Below are 19640 nucleotides of genomic sequence, written 5' to 3'. Positions count from 1 at the left end.
GTTTTACAATTTTCCAATATTTTCCTCAGCAAAGGAAGAATTGTCTGAGCATGCTTTAACAACAGGGTTCAAACCATTAAACGATTTCGGCTTTCTATAGTCGAGTGTGTTTTCAGTTTGTCTTTGCATGCTCAAGTTGCCTTCCGGTAGGTATCCGAGAAAATTTCAGACACATACCGGGGGATCCAGTGTTCCGTGCTAGCTTTCATTACCGCACTCCCGTATCGGTCCATTAGACAATGCTGATATTCGCAGTTGCTATTCCCTTCACGACTAGTGAAATGAACAGCTTAATGACCTAGCTCTCACAACAGGTCGAAGATTTACTGCGCATTTTTTTTTATTTCTCGTAATTCTCGGATTTTTGTTATTTGCGTAGAAAGTTATACATCTGGTAAATAAGCTATGAAGGTTCGTAATTGAATTTCTTATAAGCAGTATAAACTTAGTTATTGCAATAGTATTAATTTCATTTATATGTTAGGAAGTCACGAAAATTTGTGTAATTAATAATTGACAGGTCATGTGACTTTAATTTTAAAACTTGAAAGAGTCCTTGATAATAATAACCTTTCCCTTTCAAATCATAAAGTTAATATACCTACCCGTTCAATCCCAACACTGCAGTATGGTCAACAATACTTTTCACTTAATCCCAAACAATGTATTATGATCAATAATACTTTTCACTTAATCCCAAACAATGTATTATGATCAATAATACTTTTCACTTAATCCCAAACAATGTAGTATGATCAACAATACTTTTCACTTAATCCCAACACTGCAGTATGATCAACAATACTTTTCACTTAATCCCAACACTGCAGTATGTTCAACAATACTTTTCAATTAATCCCAACACTGCAGTATTGTCAACAGTACTTTTCACTTAATCCCAGACAATGTACTATGATCACAATACTTTTCGATTAATCCCAACACTGCAGTATGTTCAACAATATTTTTCACTTAATCCCAACACTGCAGTATTGTCAACAGAACTTAATCCACTTAATCCCAAACAATGTAGTATGATCAACAATAATTTTCACTTTCGTTATTTTTTTTTTTTTCGATATCGTTTGAAGTGTTTATTATTTGGTAAATTGTCACAGATTCGGAACAGAGCAATAAATACTAATACCGATTATAGGAATGTTTTTGTTTTAGCTAGAGGAGTTGTTATCTTTTATATTTCTGGTTTTTGAAATGACAATCCCTTAGTCTATATCATTGCTGTAATTGCAAACTCTACAAAACTGAATTGACTTCAACTATTTTCAATAAAATAATTAAAATGAAATAATTAAAAACAAAGATAAAATTAAAACCAAACTCCATAGCTTCATTTACTTCAGGTAAGGGTATTCTTGTAATTTAGGCACCCCCGAATTATTTTGCAAATATTTACACCGGAAAATCTGAAGCAATGCCATGCACCTTCAACCCCCTGCAAACAAATCAAATTCTGCGCATGCGTGTTGATCTTGCCAGATCAAAATATCACTGAAACATGCAGATGGTTATAATGCGCAGTTTCCTCAACTACTTATTGACACAAAATTATAGAGAATATTCTCAACGACGCAAATATATCCATATTTGGATTACCCTTAACCGCAAAGACACGGCGGAGTCATCGACAGAAGCAGTGATTTCACTCTTGAAAACTCACCTCCGATAAAGAGCCACTCGTAGAGATATGGCAGGCGTACAAAAAAAAGTATCATCTTATTACCGACATGTCTAGCGCTTTTAGTCTTTCTTGAGAAGTAACTACGACATAATAAAGAAGCGAACAAAAAGTTGCATCACATTTGGGAATGATTCTACTGTTTTAAGGTCGTTAGAAATGATTAGGCGATCCTCAGATAAGCTTTTAAATATTATTTTTCAATTTAGCATTAATTATTGTACTATCTGTTCAATTTATCTACTGGTCGAGCATCATGATTTGCAGGGGAAATTGATCCTACCACAATGTCTCCATGGCAACGCATTGCAATAGTCGGAAGTTTGTTCTTTGCACTTGGTATTGATTAGCATGTTAAAAAGCTAAGATTGAAGCCTTTACTTCAAAATCTCAATTTTGGTTATTCTCAATCGGAACTATCAACAGGATGACGGCTAATCAGAAATTGTCAAACTTTTTTTTATTTTTTTGGTCAGATTAAGAGAGTGAAACTTAAATCGGAACCATCTATACTTGCACAACAAATTAGATGCAACGTGTTTCCCTAGCGAATTAATGAGGCTTACGTCCTTAGCAACACCGGATTCACAATTTGGGTAATGATTCGATAAAAGTTCATTTGTGTTTGATATTTTTCGTTTATCGGGACTGCGATGCCTATCGATGAAATTAATTTCCATGAATTTGATGTTAGTTTGGAAATATTTCGTGTTATTACGAAGATGACACAAATCAGCAATAAATTAAACTTGTCTCAAAATATAACAAAGTGTTGGGGGTGGGAAAAGAGGGGGTAATTTTGTTCACAGAGAGATCTTTGTGAAGTTTATTCCCACAAGAAGAAATCTAATTGTTTTTAGGGCAAATATTTTCTGTTCAGATCATCGAATTTAATTAAACATTTTTCGTAACTGTACAAAGTGAATCTTCTGTAAATTCTTATATTAATTTACACACACACATACACAAAAGAACATTATTTTGCAGTTACTTATTCTACCTGCGTTACAATAAGTAAATCAGTCTACATGCTTTATTCTTGGTGTCGTAATAAATTTTCCATGGCTAAACCATCTCGCTTATATTAGGCCATTGAATGTAGAGGGAGGGATATATTTTGAACGACAGAAGGAATAACTAGTGATAGTTTAAACGGTCGGAGATTCTATAAATATGGAAAATTTATTAATATTAATTTACATTTTTTTTAGTATGATTATTTTGTTTTCGTGACGTTCAGACGTTATTTTAATGAATTACAATGCATTCTGGCTCTCGGAGACAACCCATAGAATATTGTTCTCAGCTTTATGGACACCGATAACAATTCGTTAAAATGCCTTTGCACTGTTCAGAAAAATATAATTAATCATTTGCTCTCAGTGATTCACTCCAGTCATTCACACAAACACCGTTTCTCTTGCATGTATGATTCACCGATATTTTTCACTAGGAAGTGCCATCACTTCCGCTTTTTTTTTTCTGAATTCATCCAACGATATCCAGCAAACAATTAAAAGTTAGATTTTCTTCAATAACGCTCTCTGCTGCTACTTTAATTGTTTGTGACGTAACAGTAGTTTCAGATGGTATGTTAAGCTCAACTAGAATAACGTGTGTCCGATTATTTGTATTGTACAAGAATCAGTATTCAATCCTTATGAGTATCTGGATCATACCAACATAATACAAGATATTAAGACAAGACTATCAGACATGAAAAAGGACAAAACTGTTTCAGTCATACAAATAGAAAACCAACAATTATTACTACTTAAATTACCATCATCAGCCTATTTTGTATTGGGGTCAAGGATGGCGATAAGGATTTCATAAAGTTATCCGAACTTGTTTTTAAGTTTGCAGTTAACTTATCAGCATTGGGGGGGGGGGGGGTAGAATGGGGGAAATTATACTGAACCTAGGACATTTCTAGAACATCGTTACTATGTATCTCTCATTTTTGTCTAATAAGATTTTCGTTTAAATGATGTTTGCTACCATGGCAACAGGATTTGGGTATACCAGATGGCAGAGTAGTCAATGTATGTTTCTTTATGTCTAAAATGGTGACAGTAGGCTGTGCTTGCATATACCAGTTGACAGAGGATGTGACGTAAGAGGAGATATTTCAGCGCAGATGCAACGGCGTTTAATATTGTAATTTTCGAGGATTTGATGACGCTGTTATCTCTTTTCATAAATGATAAAATAATCACAATAAAGGAAATATGGACTCATTTTTTTCTTTCTCATTTCGTTAAATTACAGTTTACTTTATAAATTCTGAAAACATTACGTTCAGTGGAGTAATTGTTTTTAAGGAATTCTATAAAAAGAAACCACGTATGCGTAGGCGACAATATTCTTTCTCTAATACCAATTCAGCATCAAAGAGAATAAACTAAATTTCCACAAAAGCCTCCAAGCAATTAAATCGACTACACCAAATTCATCAAGCAAGTATTTTTCAAGAATACGTCAAAAATAAAAATTGAAAAAATATACTTAAATAATCCTTTATTTAAGTATATTAAATAACTTTTTAAGTACTATTAAATAAATTAATAGTAAATTAAATAACACGTGTGTGTGATGCATCATCTTATATACTGCACCATGGTTACTTTTCAATCCACATCATTTCTCCTTAATTTATAAGATATGAAGAGTCGTAGCACATTACTAAATCTTAAAGTCACTGCATAAGATCCCCCATGCCTGTTTTTTCTCTGCAAATCATTTCAGTTTCCTAACATATTCCGCATTTACTCAGTCAGCCATGTTTTTACGCATTCCGCAAGGCTTCCACGGAATATATTGCCTTAAATGGCATTTCCCCGTAAAACTAACCACATGTTCATTAATGGTAACGCTCTTCCTAGATTGCAAATGGACATTACACTATCCTGAAATTCCCGCACATCCCCAACAGCTGCTAATTCATCATCTTCCCAACTTTGTTGTTTTTATCGTAAAAATGTTAACGGACGAAAAATAAATTCTAAGCATTTTAAAAGGTATTGTATTGAAATTTGGGGCTTTTATCATTGTATGTATATTATATAAGTAAAGTATGTTTGTAGTATCTGATTTCTATTTGTTTTTTTGTTGCATTTTCGTAAAATATGCTATTTCAGAATTTTAATACATGAGGAAAATATGACAAATTAGATTTATCGTACGAAAAAAATAGATTAAAAAAATCTTAATTATTATCTTGCGACGGCAAAGTATTCTCAAACACTTCATGCACCTTTGCCTACCTGAAATCAAACATTTTGTGAAGGTGCGTGCGTATACTGATACTAATTAACACAGCTTGATTATGTGGATATACACATACAAAAAATATTACTCTGATTTTGTGCGGATGGCTCACATTAGGTTTAGTGTGGGTGTATGCGCGTGTAGAACGTGGATGTTTAGTTATAGAAAAGAATATCCCCCCCCCCCCAAGTGGCCCTGAGATATGAGTGGGTGTTGATCACTGCGGTAGTTTCTTACCTAATTTCAAGGACTTGTTATTTAATGTTTTTCTTAGGTTACAAAACACGGCACCCACACTTGTATGTGGGCGGATAAGAGTATGGAGAAAAAGAAAAGTAATTATAGTTGATTTGATTATTTGCCTAAGTTCACCAATTATAAATAAATTGCGTTACATTTCTAACCCGACATAGCAAACAGTTTTAACGTATATAATTATATATTTATCGTTTTAAAATATCAATTACTATCATTAATCGAAACTGTAGATATTTTATATGCTTACTACCAAACTCTTAACGCCTTACTAAGTATTATAATTTTTTTTTTCAAGCAATAAATACCTGATTTGATGAAGTGTCTTGACGAACACAGCCGAAAGCTAACAATAGCATACACAGACATCCGATATGCTTGACAAGAACTTTAATTTAGACAATCAATACATCGATTTACTTTCGAGTTTGGTACGACTTTGATAGATTAACCGTAAGTTCTTGGGAGAAAAAGACCGTGCAAGGAAAACTGCTTCAGCATAATCAGATGGTCCTAATAACTTGCCCTAAATAAATATCAGATTTAGTGACAAGATATATAGAAATTTAAATGAAATATTGAAAAAATAGTAAAGTGTTTCTTTAAAATAATATTTTAAGTTCGTTCTAACTTACCATTTTATGGCGATCACCTTTGAAATCATTTTCCGTGCCTGTTCATGCAATCATTACTTCAAAGAAACATGAAAAATCAAAACAGAATACCTGGGGAAGATGCTCATTTAATTCCTAGAAATAGTTTTAAACTTTGACTTTCTCCTCTTCAATCTTGACATCCTTCATTCTTACTTAAAAGCGAAATCATCTTCCAGGAGATTTTCTTGCGTCTAACTCCAATTGGCCTTCATTCTCCAGGATGTATTTAACTTACTTTGTTAGCTCACCTGCTGACAAAATAATATATCATTACATTATCTAATTTATAATTGATTTTCTCAACAATGATTTGTATTAATTGTGACGTTTTTAAAATTATGTTTACAACCTTTTATCGTTTGCTGTTTTCAACAAAGTAAATTTCAACAATGTTCATTTGTTAGTAATTCCTCTAACGTGCATCTTAACAAGATCCAATATATTTATTTTGTATTTCATAATTCAAATAGGCTCTGACAGTAAATTAAAACACTGTTTTCGAAATTAAATGCGAGCAATCAGTGGATTTAAAAAATGAACAATTTAAATTCATCACTCAACACTTACATGGAATGTGTTGATAAAAAAACATTCACAAAGCCACATTAGTTCATAAAGCTAAGGTACATTCTCATGTTGTACTTCTGTTAATTATAATGAAAATAAGAGGTTTACGTTAAGCAGCCTGGTTCCAGGCTTTAAGCGTAACGTTTAGCTAATACTGTACCACAGAAATGCGGCATGCATTTGGCATTGTTATTTTTGCAGATTTTTTTCTTTCATTTTCTCTGCATGGATTTGTTAGTCACCTTTTGGCGTAAAAAAAAAAGGCAACTTTTCCTGCTTCTAATTAACTACAACCTTAAACGAAAAAAAGGGAAAGACCTACTAGATTTACTTTGAAATAAATTTAATATCTTGTTCATCGCAAAGTTGGTGGAATTCTTTGAATAAAAGGGTGTTTAATTTTTGTGCCAAGGAATTTTAATTAAGTCACTTTTCTCAATTCTGGTACTTTAACTGAAAAAGGGAAGACTTAAAATGCGTTGTGTGTTTATCTTCGTTCTTCTGTAAATCTATTTTCACACAGTCTGTTGCAGTGAATAACAAGAATAAATTAATCAAAGACCAATTTTGGAGGCTTTTAAAGTTTCTTTAGAATTATTTTTAAAGAAAGTTTTGAAAAATTACTAAAATTCAATTGTCACTAATGTTTCAAATTTTGCACAAAAAATAGCATTTTTTACCCTATGGAATCGAATGAAATGTACTTCGAGTACAAAACGTCAAGAATTTTGTCCACAGACAAAAATGTTGTCAGTCGAAGATATATTTTTAAAAAACATAAGTGGATTACTAGTATTTTAGACAAAAACGTAAGATATCAGAGAATAATATAGTATTTTTTGAACAAAATATCAGTGGATGATTCATAAATGTTATGGGATGGACGAAATATTTTGGACAAAAAGGTTATTGGATGATTAGACTGTTGAATAAAATTGTTGTCAGTGGATGAAAAGTGTTCTAACTATACAGGAATTCATTTCTATGTACAACTTATAAAATTTTCTCTAACATTCTATTTAAGTTTGGATTCCGCCAAGCACGATCTACAAATGATTAGATTTTTAATATACGCCAGTTATTTGCAAAATGTAGTGAATTTGGAATAGAAACACCACCTTTTCATAGATTTCAGAGCCGCATATGATAGCATAGATAGATCTATTGCAATGGAAGAACTACAGATTCCACGACTATTTAATTAAAACGTATTGTTTTAGTTAAAGCTACAATGAGAAATACTCGTTGTCTGATCCAATATATATAAAAATGGTGTTTGACAAGGCTTAGCTTGCTTACTTTTTAGCATAGCACTTTAAAAGGCTTTCAGAGATGGTGGTATTAATACAAGGGGAACTATTTCCTACAAATCAGTACAAATTATAGCATATGATATCGATATTATAGGAAGGACCCGAAAAGAAATGGAAAAAATTTCATCTAGTTACTGGAAAATTTCGAATTTTCATTTTCCAGTAAGTAGAAAGATTTGTGATAATAATCCTTGTTCAAATTGAAATTGGTTCCTATAAATTTGAAATTGAACATAGTTGTATATACTTGGGATCAGAAGTTAATTGTAAGAATTATATCAGTAATGAGATTCAGAGACGTATTTTTTCTGTAAAGAGATGCTTTTGTGGACTTAGGAAACACCTAAAGTCACATCTGATCTCAAGAAAAACAAAGATAATGATGTACACAGTACTTGTGAGACCAGTGTTAGCCTATGCCTTTGAAAATTGGGTATTATCAATGGCGGATGAAAGATTGCTAGGTCTGTTTGAAAGAAGAGTTCTCAGATATACTTCGGAGAAGTACAAGTGTGTGGAGGAAAAGATATAACCATGAACTATACAGATTATTTAGTGAGCCGGACATTAAGTACATGAACATAAATAGATTAAGTTAGGTTGGACACATTATACGTATGGATAGTAATAGAATAGTTAGGATGTTTATTGCTAAGCCGGAAGGGAAAAGAAAAATTAGAAGACCTAAATTAAGATGGAGGGATGCAAGATGTTAAGGCTTTTAGGAGTCAAAACTAGAGGAGTTTGGCATTGAATCAGGAAGACTGGCAGAAGTTTCTGAAGAAGGCCAGGGCCCACACAGGGCTGTTGAGCCAAATGATGATGGATGATAAACTATTTCTGAACGAAAATTATAAAAGGATGATATATATTAACTGTTGTGAGTGGGTGAATAGTATTTTTGGACAAAGATGTTCAGAAATACTAATTATCCTCTAACAAAAATGTCAGTAGATGATATAGGACAAAAATATCATTATTCAAGTGAATGAAATAATTTAGGAATCAAAAATATTTAAATTTACAATGGAGACTACCCATTGCTTTGTTTTCTGAATGGAATGTATGAGATTTTTGAAATGGTTTTTAAATTTCCTTTAGGTATATCAATAACCGAGATTATTGATGATAGTACTTTCAAATAAGCATGGCATACATTAAAGCAAGATATAACAGTGATATTTTTCTCCAAGGATTTTCTTGCCTTGCGTTATCGAAAAGCCTAAAGGTTGTTTGCCAGATAAATTACTTCAACTGGAAAGGTAAATAGGATTGCAGAATTTGGCAATGATGACACAATCGATGCGATGACACCACTTTTCGCAAGCTGATCTAGAAAATAAATCCTTTCTATCTTCATATAGACAACATCTCTCATTGGGATTAGCTAGCAAAGCCGTACCAGATATTGCTGGCACATATGCACTCCAAGTAAACTGTGCTTGACTTGTTCCAAAAGAAGTGACGTGTAAGGGCTAAAAATAAATCGTGTTTTCTTTGAGCAAATAGTTGATCCATCGACCTGAGGAAAAAAAAAGAAGATTAAGTTCGTTGGATCGTTACTTAAGATGTGTCATAACTTTGTTTTTTTTACAGGAGAAAAGTTTAGGGGGAAATGGCCAAAGAAGATGACTTTTCTTCTTCACGAACATGTTAGTAACAGCCAAAGAAACGAAGCTCCTTGGGTAACTTTAAGAACAATAAAAAGTTCTACTGCCTATTATTGTGCTTGATACTTTAAATAAACTGATTAGGCCAAGCCTAAGTTTTGTACCTGTAATAATACTGAAATATGATAATGCTCATGACTTCGTTGGATCATGATAATATTCATAACTACATCCTAAATATAAAATGTAGAAATATTTAGAAAAAAAATAGGTGTGGGTTATAAAAAAAACAAATTCAAGTCCATATATGTATAGATAAATATAAATATATTTTATCGTCTAAATTAATTTTAGTTTCAAATTATAATATACAAATAATTACGAAAATTTAGACATTCAATAGTAAATCCAAAATAATTCCATAATATATACCCGTATTTTAAATTTCTATCGTAGAATGAGCAAACAATAGCAAGAAATTATATTCTAAGCCTATAAACGACTGTTGATTCCTTCCTGTGATATACGGTGTTCTTATTTCATTTGGTTCTTGTCAGAGACATTAGAGACAGATATTGCAAGTTATGACTATCGTAAGAACGGATAGGCTTCAGACCATCACCGAATGGATCATATTTTCTCAGATAACACTACAGATTCTGCAAATGTTTCATCAATCATAACGAATGTTTTTCTTTGGAGGCTGCCGAAAGTTGCACTCAAATCAGACCGGCGTACTTCAGCAACCACAATTTAAAAAAGAGAAATACATTTGCGTTTTTAATATTCTACATATATATTTATTTATTTTTTAAGTTTAGAAAAAGGCAATTTCTTAAAAAAGCAATTTAAAGAAATAAAAGATATATAAACGGAAAATATCTTTCTTATTGGTTGCTTTCTTTGCATAGCTAACTTCTTTATTGAAATATTTCCTCTGAGTTTTCTCGTAAATACAATCCTAGCACATTTAGTTTGTTATACAACAACACGTTAGCTTTTTAACAGAATATGCCTGATAAGGCGAGTACAATAAGACGTTAAGTTTCCGCGAAATTATATTCTTTTTCTTTCTTTTAAGGTTTCACGGTGATCAGCATTCATATTTATGAATTTAGGGACACAAAACACACGTGTGCAAAAGATTATTTTACTGATTAATAATAAAATAATAACTTGACGTTTCGACCCCTGTATTGAGGTCATCATCAGAAGCATACATGTGTATATGAACCAAGCTACATGATTTGCGCTCTATACAGGTAAATTACATCGACGTTGTTAACTAATCTCTTGTCTTAGCCTGCCCTCTAGTGATTAAAAACAAAACTACAATAAACTCTGCTAAAGTCCTCACGTCCTAGGATTTTTCTGGAATTACACAGTTCATATTGTTATATTACGATTATTTTCTGGATTTGCACAGCAAGGTTGCTATTGAATGTTCAGGAAGAAAAAAAAAAACACTTCAAGTCTTCTTGTATTGAGATTTTTCTTTATGGTTGCTATGAAGGTTGCAGATGGGTCCTCCACATTCTTGGAATGGTTAGACCATCATTTTTATTCAGATTCGGACCATGTTTGAGCATTTCACATGCTTCCTTGAATTTCCGCTCGAACCAGGTTTTGGTGCGGTGTAGGGACTTGGTACCTTTCCAATCAATTCTGTGGTATGTTTGGAGTGCGTGGTCAGAAAGGCCGGTTTTTCCAAAATGGAGGTATTTTATGTGTCGTTCGTTTTCATCCTTCCTGATTGGGATGGTTCGCCCTGTTTCTCCTATGTATGGTATGTTACATGTGCATTGTATTTTGTAAACCCCTGGGTGGGCTAGGCGTGGCAGGGGATCCTTGGAAGAACCGAGTAGGTGTCTTAATTTTGTCGGAGGTTTAAAGGTGGTTTTGATGTTGTATTTGTGTAGTGTTGTCTATTTTTTCGTAAATGCCTCTAACATATGGTATAGCAATAGCATTCTTGAAATCTGTTTTGTTATTAGTGGTATCTTTGTGGAGGATCTTGTGAATGGTTTTTATACTGTATCCATTTTTTTTATATAAAGGTATGTTTGATGGTCTCATATTCATGGTTAGGAGCTTGTTCATTTGAACAAATAGTTTGAGCTCTGTGTTTAAGGGTGCTTATGACCGCTAGTTTTTGTGTTGGGTGGTGATAAGAAGTTTTGTGTATGTACTGGCACGTGTGTGTGTGTGGGTTTGCGGTAAACTGAGAAGGAGAAGCAGCCTCAAGGAAGACGTGTGACAAGTGTGTGTCTTATACTCTTTTTGTTTGAAAAGGAACTCTAAAATCCCCTTTTTTCTATATAAAAATGAGTATATATTTATAATATATTTGAAAACTGAAATCTTTCTAAATATTCTTTAAAGTATATTCAAAAAGCTAACTACACCTAATTTTTCTTTTATAACATATTGAAATGTAATATAAATCGAAAAATTAAGAAAATACCTGGCAGGGGATCGACCGTGAGATGCGGTGATTAATACCCTTGGAGGGTAATGGATGGCAATGCTGTAGCCAATGAAGTTCTAACTGAAGCTCGGTTATTGCTGTTACCCTACTGCCATGATCAGAGCTTTAATAGCTCAATAACACCTTATCCCTACACTGTCCTCTACAGATAACGGGGAAGATGAAAAGCATTCTTGCTTCGCCCCTTTAAGCCAGTCCTTATAAGGACTATAAGAAAATCCACGTGTGGTGGACGGGATAAGAATAGCTTCATGGCTATTTTTGATTAGGCCTAGCATTAGTTTTGTACTTGTAATACTCAAGCATGATTACATCCTAAATATAAAATTCAGAAATATTTAGAAAAAAAAATAGGTGTGCGTTATAAAAAATCGAAGTCAATAAATGTATAGAATAAATATAAATATTTTTTCATCTAAATTAATTTTTGTTTCAAATTATAACATACAAATTATTTCTAAAATGTAGTCATTCAATAGTACGACATGCCCACGCTTGTCGTACGAGACGACTAAAATGGGTAACCAGAGAGGGTAATGGATGGCAATGCTGTGGCCAATGAAGTTCCAACTGAGTCTCGGCTATTGTTGTTACCCTCCTGCCATGATCAGAGTTCATAGCTTAATAACACCATATCCTTACATTGTCCTCTACAGATAACGGGGAATATGAAAAGCATTCTTGCTTCGCCCATCTACCCCCCTCGCACCAAAAAAAAAAAAAAAATACCTTTCATCTTGATAATGGTTCTTATCCATGCATAGCTGTTACTTAAATCTCAACAGATAAAAGCGGAGAGATGTGGATGTGAATAAATATGTGTAAAATGTATATGAATGGGATATAAAATATATATGAAGGATATATACTATATATCATTCATATGTAAGTATTCATATATATCATTCATAATAAGTAAGAGACCACTTATTACCTCTGAACAAATATTCAACTTCCTGCTATTTGCTTAGAATGAAATATTTAAACAGTCCTTCCAAATCAGACAGTTTCAGAATGGCTCAACAAAGTTATTTTTGTGCTAACAAACTTTCTATAAAAAAAAAGAAATTTAATAATGAAGATCTGTATTCGTTACCACCACAAATTTAGTGATTTTGTTATAACTTTATTAATTTCTATTGTAAAGAGATAACACTAGAGTTATTAGCAAAATAAAATATTTCCTAAGAATTCTTTTACATTACGTTAATGACTTTCTTCAGGTTTAATAAGAAACTATTTTTTTTACTCTTGCAATCAGTAATTATAAGCCTTCACTGCCTTCAATTCATGACTATATAAGTCAATACACATAACGCGAAATTACTAAATTAAGTGTGCTGTAAATGTATTTCGGTAGATTTTCATTTTATATTCTGTATGAAATAGACACACTTTCTCTAATAAATCGAAAAGCCACCACAAGTTTCCATTATTATTAAAAAAAAAAAAGCATATTTTACTTCATATTACATATCAACATGCTTAATAGTGTAGATATTTTTGCCATGCATCAGATGTTAATTCTTGCTTATTAAACCTATACTTGGCATTTAAAAACCCTTAGCCTAAACACCAACAATAACCTAAAAACTCCAACAGGCACTATCCTTTGCTTGTGTCTTAAGTAGTGCAAACCAAGGCAACTCGGTGCTATATTCTCATAAGCTTCATAGTAAATTTTCGAAATCTTAAGAATATTTTTATATTTGGCTATATTCTCCATTTTATTATCTTACGTTACGTGAATGAACAGCAATAATTACACATGCCAGTTCGCATGGAGGACTACACAGATCAGTAGCAAAGGAAACTGGTCCAGCTTCTCTTGGTTTTACAAACTGTATTACGTCTGTCATTTGCGTGTGTTCTAATGTCCGATTCGCTTGCTTTTTGGTAGAAGAAATTCTTCCATGAGACTGGCGAACTTATCTTCTGTTGATAAGACGTGATAAAAGTTCTGTGTATCCTAGACGGGTTGTGAACCCGGATCTTACCATCAAAAAGAGATCGTCGAAAACCGCGGGAGACGAGTTTTACAACGCCTTGGTTAAATCATCTTAATGACCAGATATTAAAGAAAAGTAAGACTTGATTGCGAAGTTAATGGCGAGTGATTTTAAATAGGCATCTAATTGACTTTAGTTTTTTTTTTAACGCCATTTGAATCTAATTTAAACCATTTCACTTTACCTCGACTCTAATCTGCTGTTTTCATGTTTGCTAATTATTTCTGTCTTTTTAAAAAGAAATGTCTTATTCACCGCACATCTTGTACCTATCGACAATGTCAGTTTTGCATATTTTTACTCCAAGAATGCTGAAAGTCTGTGGGATTCCTAATTAGTTGCAAAGAGAAATCAACTGCTAAAATGTTTACTTGCATGTCAAGATAGTCTTAATTATCAATAGTCGCTTTCTTTTCCCTCGATCTGACTTAATCATTTGGTTTTATCTTTCCTCAAATTTTTAACTGTTTATTTCTAATTGAGTAATTGTGAAATTCGAAGTATGCGTTACATTTGTGAATAATAATCAAGTATGGAAAATGTGGAATGGATCCGGAGTCGGATGACCAACATTGTAGGTCTATGAGATGTTCCGAATGAGGGGAAATGAAGATCTGTGAGCGAGTTACAGAGGTGGATTGATAATCGGACAAGGTAGGGAATATGATAGACATTTGGGGATTTCACAGGATTATTACAGAGGAAACGTTTGGTCAATGATTACTTCTTCGTAAGTATTCTGCAATTGAGCAGTTAGTAGCAGAAATGTTCCTTCCACTCTCTTCTGTTCTGAGCCTTCTCTTTCAAGGTTGTGTACCTGTCTCCATTCAGAATGTCATCTAGCATTGTTTCCCTTACTCTTCCTCTAAGCCCTTTTCCCATCTATTTTTCTTTCGATGGCATCTCTGATGATTCCATTCCCTCTCAGAATATGTCCGATCCAGTTTCCCTTGTTTCTTTTTATCCTCCTTAACAGACTTCTTTCTTCTTCTACTCTTTTTAAGACCTCTTCATTAGTTATTTTATCTGTCCATTTGATTTTTTCCATCCTTCTCCAAATCCACATCTCAAAGCTTTCCAAAATCTTAACATCTTTCTTCAATGTCTAAGTTTCAGCTGCATAGAGGGCAACACTCCACACATAACATTTTATTAGTCTTTTCTTTAGGTTTCTGTCCATTTTAATTCTGAATAAATTCCATTTTCTATTAAAGGCATCTCTTCCTATCGCATTTCTTTCTTTTATGTCACTTTTACATCTTCCATCACTGCTAATCACACTTCCTAGATATTTAAATGTCTTCACTTGATTTTCCCCCATTTATTCTGATATCCATATTTGTCAATGACTAGTGTGGAAAAAACTAGGGGGTTATCCATAGAAATTAAGTAACAGTGCAGTTAGGAAGCGAGAGATGTTGATCAATTAGTGGACCACAGCGAGCGAGGTGCGTAGAATAATTGTAAAAAATCTTAAAAATAGCATTTGATAATCTCATATGAGGGCATCATTATTATAATAGTTAAACCTGGAGTTGCTATTTAATAGGTTTATTATAAATAATAATAATAGTACAGCGCTATTCTATTATCTGCTCAAACAGTAGGGTAGAAAACTGAGAAACAGTACTTTAAAACTTTGCAATGAGAACAGTAAAAAAACTGGGGTTGAGGGGTGTGAAAATGTTGGTACTTGCACCAACCGTAATACGCGACAGCTTCTTTGAAAATATGGTGTTTCATAGCCGCAATTCTGAGCGGAACTACACCGGCTCGCATACGAAATGGAATTCCATATCCACTTCGTGGCTGAAGTCTACCAATAGTCTTGGGAGTGCAGCCTTGCTTGGCTGCGTTTTTGGAATGGGAAAGAAGAAGCAGCCATGTGAGATCAAATTAGGATTCCATTTCCATAAATAAGCCGGAGAAGACACTCCAGCAACAGTCCGTGGAGATGATTGCGCGTTTGCAGGGGATAAAGCAAGTGCTGAAATGAAATATTTTGCTTTATTTCATTGCAAAGGGGATCTGCTTGGTGCTATCAGTAAACAAATAAAACAATTCTATGTAAAACTGTATCGCATTTGTAATCACCAAATTAGATAAAAAGCGCATTTTCAACGCGCTGACTTGAAAACTCCTTCTCAACAGCATCAAAATCCATTAAGCTTCTTTTGATTACATACGTGGGATTATTTTTCAAAAATTATAATGATTTTCTCCATGCTTGTTAACTAATTTCTTGATGGTTTAAATAGGTGTTGCTGTGAATACATAAAAAAGAGATAAGTTTGAGATAAATGTTAAATCATTCATGAAACGTTTATATCAAATTTTAAAGTAATTTTATGTATTAAAAATAATTATATCCTTTATAATTTGCAAAAATTAATTAAAACTATATTTAAATACCTTTTATATTTTCTAATATTTTAAATATATTTTATACACCTTTAAATATTATATATCATTAATTATAAATAATTTATTATTTATAATTAATGAGAATGGAATGCAAATGAGAATGGATCTTGATTAATACCCTTTGGGGGTAATGGATGGCAATGCTGTAGCCAATGAAGTTATAACTGAGCATCAGCTATTGATGTTAATCTCCTGCCATGATCAGAGCTTTAATAGCCCAATAACACCTTATCCCTACACTATCGTCTACAGATACAGATAACGGGAAAGATGAAAAGCATTCTTGCTTCGCCCCTTTAAGCCAGTCCTTATAAGGATAAGGCATAGCACTCTAGTACGGGTGTTTGATGGTTTTTGTTAAGAAAAATCTTTCACAAACTCCTCATTTTCCCTCGATATATACTTATGTTCTTGTCTTAGAAGGGAATCGAATCTTTCTAAGAGATATAGTCAGTCAATATCTATATCCCCAACCAAAGCCTCAAAAATTTGTCCGTGTTCTTCAACTATTTTTAATACAACATCACATTAAGATAGTCGGACTCTACACTTACAACAAAAATAGGAATTTTCACATCATGATAAACGTATTATCCATACAAGACATCTTTTGCAAGTCCTTAGCTAATGCTAGGTCAGGAAGATTCACTACTGATGTACTCGTACATCCAACACCTTTTATATTGACTTACAAAATAAAATTCCGAGACTTGCTCTTTTTTCGTTCATCTGAAATATTAAAATACGCATTTTCTTTTATCTGCAAGCGTGATGATCAACACCTGCTCGGCGAAAAACCTCTTCCAACAACCCATGAATAGCAGATATCACTTCGTTAATATTTACATTCACTTACAAGGGCCAACGCCTCTTCTGTTTCAAGAGAGTTTAAATAAATATTCAGGGCGATATCCAATGAAATATTTTAATGTAATTATTAAGTATCGTTTCTCTTTCTTTATTCAGGAAAATCGGGGTATTCAATTGTTCGGAAGTAACTTATTTTCCATATTATCTTCATTTTTTTCTTTTTCTGACTTTTCTTAGATGGATGTACTCTTTTCTTCGTACTCTTCACATCCGAGACACATCGATTTCTTCTTCTTACTGAATAAATCGTTAAGATATGGAGTCACACTTGCACCTACACGTCTTCGAACTACATCCTTATGCTCCAGATATCCTCTTTCTTCGCTTTCCACATTCTGTACAGACCAAGAATCTCATCTTTCTTGGATTTCATATTCCTTGAATAAGTGCTTTACCCTATCACATAGGCAGAGGAATTCTTAGCTTTTCTGTTTTAAGGAAAAAAAAGGGCTCTCTAAGGATGTACTCATCTTACATCAATCAAATATCATGTCGCATAGTAAGGTGGAGAATTGGAACGAAATCAAAATGGCTAATACTGACACGATGAGCCTTTTTTTTTTTAATTCGGCCGTTTAATAATTGCAGCAAGAATGTCTGACGTAGAGAGACAAGATCTGTTTTGCAAGGTTCTAAAACTCAATTCATCAGATTTTCTTTCTAAAAATCTTTTTCTTGTTTCCTCCCCCCCTTCCAACAGCCATCCCTCATAGTAATTAATTTTGTCAAGTGGATGTAACAAAATAAAGAAAAAAAAAAAAAAACGAACTCCGACTTTAACTGACGGCAACAAGGGCAACCAGCTGCTACGTTCAATATTACTTTTCTCCATCAATCGCCTCAAGTACCTTCCCTCCCCCACATCCATCCCCCCTACACAAAATAAGAGCAATACTTTTCGATTTCTTCTCCTTCCTCCTTTGAGTCGCGAAACCCGTCGCCATAAACTAGTGGCAGCTTTACTTTTAATAAGAGCGTAGCCAGTTTCTGCTACAATAGTTTTGAAGTCGGTAATGCAATTTTATCCCTGGTTCAATAGACATGACATTCGCACACGAATAAAAGACCCGAGAGAATCCAGCTACACTGACAGGTTCGCTATGTCACTTCCCGACAAGCAGAAACATGTAGAGAAATTGGCGCTAGTGTGCGAAAAACGTGACAAAAGCATTTCGGAGCAAATGTAGGAGGGAAAGCACACCGTAAAGGTCAATCGATACCTTTGTGGTCATTCTCTCTACACGCCACTTTTTTTTTTTTTTTTGGCTCACGTGATGACCGCGGGCAACTGACTGTGAAGTCATCCTTTGCAGATTCATTATCAAAGATATCTGGGTTCGAGATTACGCAAAGGAGAAGCTGCTTCCTTCTCTTGCTAATCCTCTACATAAGTACTTCACCTATAAAGTCAACTTCTTACATGACAGAGATCTAAACATCGTCTTGGTTGATTCAGTTCTGACATTTCAGTGATTGTAACTCTGTAAGGATAGCTAGGTTAGATTCGTTTTTATAGGAAGATTTGAGTGAGTGAGTTAGTTGGTCTCACACAAAGTTCCATTGTCTCTGGGCTTCGGGAAAATTGGACTTTTCATTCCACTAGTTAGGCAGACGAAGAACTACAGCTGACGAATGCTAAGCCTACTTCATTAAATGGAGCTCAAATATCCCTTGAAGAAAATTATAATCATTTTTAGATTTGCTCTTTTATATGAAGTACTTCATCAACGCATAAATTTGAAGACCTATTCCTCCAAATTGGGATTTTGTTTTGCCTCTAAATCTTATTTAATACTATAAAGGTGAAAACTGAAGCCGAATAAATTTCTGTATTCAAATCCATGTGCTATCGTAGCTCCTATTTCTTGTAGTAAACTGTTAGAACAGAAAACTTATGTAGTACATATAAACTTAACTATCCTCTAGGATAAAATCAACTAACACATATTAATATAGTTTATCCTATGACTTACGCACGCCTTTCATGTCTTCCAAGTGCAATTATGCGTAATCAGCAGGTTCTGATACATGCTGCCTTAATTTTTAAGGTAGGCCTTGAAGGCAGTAAAGTTGTGTTGAAGAAATTCGTAGATCTTCGACGAAATCAAAATTCTGCCGGTTTTGATGCAGCCGTAATTTTTAAGATGAGCCTCGAGAAAGGCAATAAGTTGCCTCAAAGTAATAAAACGTTAGCAAAATCAAAATTCTGCAAGTTTTGATACGTACCTCGTTTGAAAAAAAGGAATTCAACGCATTTTCGTAGCATGTAAAAGCAAAACTGCAATTTAAATAAAAAGTTAAATCGAAACAGCGAAAACATTTGACAATAAATGAATTATGACAAAAAGCGATTATTTATTACAAATTAATAAACTAAATAAATGAAATAAATTGAAGCCTGAGCGGGTCGAAACACGTGGTATGGTCTCGGGATTACAGAGCACAGGACTTTCAGTTTATGTACAAAATAAATAAAATATCT

Source organism: Typopeltis vanoorti, chromosome 14 (assembly GCF_054136105.1).
Source record: "Typopeltis vanoorti isolate ZY-2024b chromosome 14, IOZ_Tvanoo_1.0, whole genome shotgun sequence".
NCBI classification, from domain to species: domain Eukaryota; kingdom Metazoa; phylum Arthropoda; class Arachnida; order Uropygi; family Thelyphonidae; genus Typopeltis; species Typopeltis vanoorti.
The sequence above is the reverse complement of the archived record's forward strand: the minus strand, read 5'-3'. Positions refer to the sequence as shown.